The 5,152-nt window shown below is 51.4% G+C and overlaps 1 long non-coding RNA gene across 1 annotated transcript; it reads left to right on the top strand.

The window, feature by feature from the left end:
• The first annotated feature begins 3,615 nt into the window (after positions 1-3,615).
• On the top strand, positions 3,616-4,696 carry LOC121022793 (uncharacterized). Its single transcript, XR_005787113.1, has 3 exons — positions 3,616-3,716; positions 4,026-4,188; positions 4,328-4,696. It is a non-coding gene; the product is annotated as an uncharacterized LOC121022793 (long non-coding RNA).
• The last annotated feature ends 456 nt before the right edge of the window (positions 4,697-5,152 follow it).

Below are 5,152 nucleotides of genomic sequence, written 5' to 3'. Positions count from 1 at the left end.
GCAGGGGGTGCTGAGCGCTGCCGCCGCCGCCCGGGCCCCGGCCGCCCCTTTATAGTGTCCGTGCGGGGCGGGCCGGGGGCGCTCGGCACCGCCCCGGCTCCGCGCAGCCCGGCCGCGCCCCCATCGATCGCGCGGGAAGGTCAGGGCCGCCCCCCCAGCTGTCGCCCCGGCTGGCCCGCCCGCCCTCAGCGCCGCGTCGGCGCCCCTCGGCCGGCTGGGGATGTGGGGGGTTGGGGGGGGGGGACGGGCCTGCATGAGGAACGGCAGGAGCAAAGCCTCAGTGCGCAGAGGGGCGCAGAGGGGCGCAGAGGGGCGCAGAGGGGCGCGGGGTGGGGGGCGGCACGAGGGCGGAGGCCGGGACCAGGGGCCGTCCACCCGAAGCGCGGACTCCGCTGGAGAGGCCCAGGCCGGCTGCAGGCCGAGCTGGGGTCGAGCCCCCCGGGGCGCCCTGCATCTGAACTTTCCGAGGACGGACAGGAGGTGGAGGTGCGGAAAGGGGACAGAAGAAAGATGGCAGCTGGGTGACTCCTGCTCCCTCGTTTCGGGTTTAGGTCAGGTTCGGCTTCTAGAACCAGGACTGCTGACATCCGTGAACATAAATTAGGAGTCCAGTAAACGGACTTACAATAAACTAGGAGTTCTTGTGTTAGACTTCACATTCTTTTTTTTTTTTTTTCTTAAGATTTCATTTTTAAGTAATCTCCACACCAAGGTGGGGCTCGAACTCACAACCCTGAGATCAAGAGCGGTGCGCCACCAAGGGAGCCGGCCAGCTTTCACATTCATTTAAAAATAGTTAGTAGAGGGGCGCCTGGGGGCTCAGTCCATTAAGCGACCGACTTGGGCTCAGGTCATGATCTCAAGGTCCATGAGTTCCAGCCCCACGTCTGGCTCCATACTGACAGCTCAGAGCCCGGAGCCTGCTTCGGATTCTGTGTTTCCCTCTCTCTCGGCCCCTCCCCTGCTCACACTCTCTCTCTCTCTCTCTCTCTCTCTCTCTCAAAAATAAACATTAAAAATTTTAAGAAAAATAATTAGTAGACTTTTTAAAAGAGCAGTTCGAGGGTCACAGAAAAACTGAGCAGAAAGTATGGAGCAGACCCAGGCCCAGCCCCCCTGCCCCTAACATCCTGCGGGACAACTGATGAGCGTCCCCGGTCCAAACATTAGCTCTGATGGCCTGTCACATAATTTACTTTAGCGCTCATCCCAGTGTGTAAACAAGGGTTTTCGCAGATGCACGATGAGTGCATCCAGCTCTGGCCTGTCCTGGCTTCAGTGCCCCTAATTCCTTGTGCCCCAGCTGCTCGTCCTTCAGTCCCCAGTCCCTGAACTTTGCACCGACCGCACTGTCATAGTCCCTGGTGTGGACGCACCACAGCTAACCCACCCACCTACCAAAGGACACCTTGGCCGCTCCCAAGGGTTGGCAGTTATGAACAAAGCTGTGATAACCGTGTGCAGGCTTTTGTGTGGACATCAATTTCCAGCTCTTTGGGATAAATACAAAGCGCGTGATTGTTGGATGGGACGGTCACTTTTGTAAGAAACTGCAAGACTTTCCCAATGCACCGATCCGCGCTCCTCCCGGCCCCGAACGAGACGCACATCATGGTTGCCGGCGTTTGGGTTTTGGGCCATTGTAACAGGCGTGTAGTGATAGCTGCTTTCTTTACACGTGTTTTTAAGCAGCTGCTGTGGCTTATTCCTGCACGCAGTCGGCAGATTAAAACGCCCTGTGCTTTCGCACCGTTCACGGGTCGGTCGCGTCCACGGGAACACGCCCACTCCCGACACTGGTGTCAGTCAGACTTCTCAGCGCCTCAAACACTCAAGCCCCCGGGGAATAGCTTCCTAAGAAAAATATTCCCGTTTATCAAAAGTACACTAACCTTGAAGTTTACAAAATCTACCGCAAAATTAACGCGCAGCAAAAAAATGAATTTTGGCACAGGTCTTGGCTCGTGTAACCACCACCACAGTCGGGACACAACACCTGCACTCCGTCACCCCAGAGGCTTCCCTCCCGCTGCACCTCTGGGGTCACAGCCTCGGCCCTGAGCGCCTCTGGTCACAGCTTCATGAAGTCACAAGCAGTCACTGGCTCAGAGGGACAGACGGAGGGTGCGGCCAGGGAGAGGCCTCCTGTCACAGGATATTTGTTTCTACCGCCTTCTCCGCTGCCCAGGGTTTCTCCAGGGACGGCCCCTCCCTGTGCCCTCCCACACCTGCTGTGCGGGGGTTTGTCCCGCGTGGGTGGAGACTCGCCACCGAGACACCCCTGCCTATGCCACCACCGCGCCGGGAATCAGGAAGGAGGACGCCTAAGAAACGTGGCGCTGCCTCAAGCTTCGCTTCCCGTTCTGTGCTCTACTTTGAAACAAACAACATGGGGTACAGGCCACGACTGCAAAATGCCACCTTTATAAAAGATGTTAAAAACTTCTTTTTAATTTTTATTTTACATTGATTTATTTTTTGAGAGACATAGAGAGACAGAGTACAAGTTGGGAGGGGCAGAGAGACAAGGAGACACAGAATCCGAAGCAGGATCCAGGCTTCGAGCTGTCAGCACAGAGCCCGACGCGGGACTCGAACCCACGAACCGTGAGATCATGACCGGAGCCAAAGTCTGACGCTCAACCGACTGAGCCACCCAGGCACCCCAGGATTTTTAAAAGTTTTAAGTCATCTCCATCCCCGTGGGGGGCTCAAGCTCACAACCCCAAGATCAAGTGTTGCACCAGCCAGGTGCCCTGCAAAGTGCCACTCCCAACCCACAGGTTTCAGGGAGCACCCCCCCCCAGCCCGGGTCCCCAGCATTTCACTCTCAGCCGAGTCCTTGTTACAAACGCACAGAGATGTCGCTTACATGAACAGCCATTCAAAGCCCCGGATGGGACATCACTCTGTGCAGAGATCCTCATAATGGCCAAGTTCAGGGTCCAGGATTCGCAGGAAGAGGAAGCTTCATTTTCCCGGGGTGAGTGTAGGAGGCGGTGCGTTCCAAGCTGGAAACGTAGCTCAGTGTGACGCCGTTTCATGCCCTGAATAAGCAAAGAGCAGAAAGCAAGCTCGACTCCTTTTTGGGGGGTTTTGTTTCAACCAAGATTTAAATGTCAATTTCAAGTTAATTGTATCTACCGTTGGTTCTCATTAGGGGCGTTGTAGGAAAGCACTGAAGAGAATCCTCTCTCAAACCTACACTCCTCTACTCTTCCCTGCCTTCCCTCGGCCACACAATTGCACCGTGGAACCTGATTCAGGTGCTGGCTTCATACTTTCAGGCTATCAGCCTGGCGCTCACAGCGATATCACGTAACCTTATTTTAGTCTTAATGAACATACCCTCTTAAGGACTGGGGGAAAAACAACTTGCTTTTATTATCACGGGGAATTAACACCACACAAAAGTAGACAGAATAGTATAATGAGCTCTTATGCACCATTGCTCAGCGTTGATCATTTATGACCAATCTTACCTACCCCTACTTTCTCTGTTGTTCTCAAATGAATTTTGGAGCCGAATTTGTATCATTCTCAGAAACCGCATCGTTCATCTGAAGGATTTCAGTATATATCTCAAAAAGATAAGGACTGCGGTCTGCTCTCCCCACAGATCACCCAGGAAACCTGCTGGTCAGACAGAGCTGAGTTATCGAGCGCCTGGCAAGGACGGACATTAGCTGACAGTCTTAGTAATGATTCTAAAGGAGGTATGAAAGTGAAGTGGTTATGGGGATTCAGGATAAGGGCTCAATTGCTTTAAAACGGGTCTTTCAAAGCAGGGATCTGGTGGGGACTACAAAAGGGTCGTGAATGGTTTAGGGTTGGTGAACACAGGGAGGCAACAGTCCTAATATTAATGAGGTGGAACTTAGAGTATTTTGTTGCATTTCCGTCTCCTGTGCAAGATAAGACACCTCCCATATATCACCTCCCAAAGCTTCGTTATTTCAAGTCCCAAACGAGACCTGGAATTTATGTTGTGTGTGACGTGAGGTAGTAATTTCATTTTTGTCTAGATGGCTGTCCAGTTGCCCAGCGTCAGTTATTACAGAGGCCATCCTTTCTCCACTGCCCTTCGATGCGTTTTATTTGTAAGTCGCCCATCTGCGTACGCTCAGGTCTATTTCTGGGCTCTCTGCCATGTGCCAGCGGCCGAATCTCACTCCTGCGGCGTCTCAGGTGCGATGCCTTAATTATTCACCGTCTGAATCACAGTAACCATTTAGGTCTTACTGTCTAATACATCAAATGCTGTCCCTGTTTTGCTTCAAGGACGTCTGAGCTATTGTGACCGTTTGTATTTCCATTTAAACTTCAGGGCAACTTGTCAGGTTCTACAAGAAGATACTGCCAGGGGGTTGATCGGAACTGCATCACACTTAGATCAACTTTAGGAGGGCATCAAACTGTGGTTTTGGGTCACATCTCCTCAATTACTAATAATGTTGAGCATCATCTCATGTGCTTCTTGGCCATTTATGTACCTTCCTTGGAGAAATGTCCGTTAAGTCCTTTGCTGATTTTAAAATTGGGCTGTCATTTTGCTACTGAGTTCTAAGAGTTCTTTATATATTCTGGATACTAGGCTCATCAGCTATGTGATTTGTGGATATTTTCTCCCATTCTGAGTTTCCTTTTCACTCTCTTGACAGTGTCCTTTGATGCACAAAAGATGTTAAGTTTAGGGGCGCCTGGGTGGCTCAGTCGGTTGGGCATCCGACTTTGGCTCAGGTCATGATCTCACAGTTCATGAGTTCGAGCCCCGTGTCGGGCTCTGTGCTGACAGCTCAGAGTCTGGAGCCTGCTTCGGATTCTGTGTCTCCCTGTCTCTCTGCCTCATTTCCACTCATGCTCTGTCTCTGTCTTAAAAATAAATAAAAGATTAAAAAAAAAGATGTTAAGTTTATGAAATCCAATTGTTTACTTGTTTTCTTTGTGCTTTTGGTGTTAGGATTAAGAAACCATTGCCAAATTCAAAGTCATGAAGATTTGCCCCTATATTTGCTTCTAACAGTTCTATAGTTTTAGATCATATATTTAAATCTTTGATCCATTTTGAGTTATTTTGTGTGTGTGGTGTGAGGTAGGGGTTCAACTCCACTGTTTTGCATGTGGGCGGCCAGTTGTCCCAACACCATGTGGA

The sequence above is a fragment of the Herpailurus yagouaroundi genome, unplaced genomic scaffold (genome assembly GCF_014898765.1).
Source record: "Herpailurus yagouaroundi ecotype Mexico unplaced genomic scaffold, PumYag 438, whole genome shotgun sequence".
Classification (NCBI taxonomy): Eukaryota; Metazoa; Chordata; class Mammalia; order Carnivora; family Felidae; genus Herpailurus; species Herpailurus yagouaroundi.
This window is presented reverse-complemented; position numbering and strand designations above follow the sequence as displayed.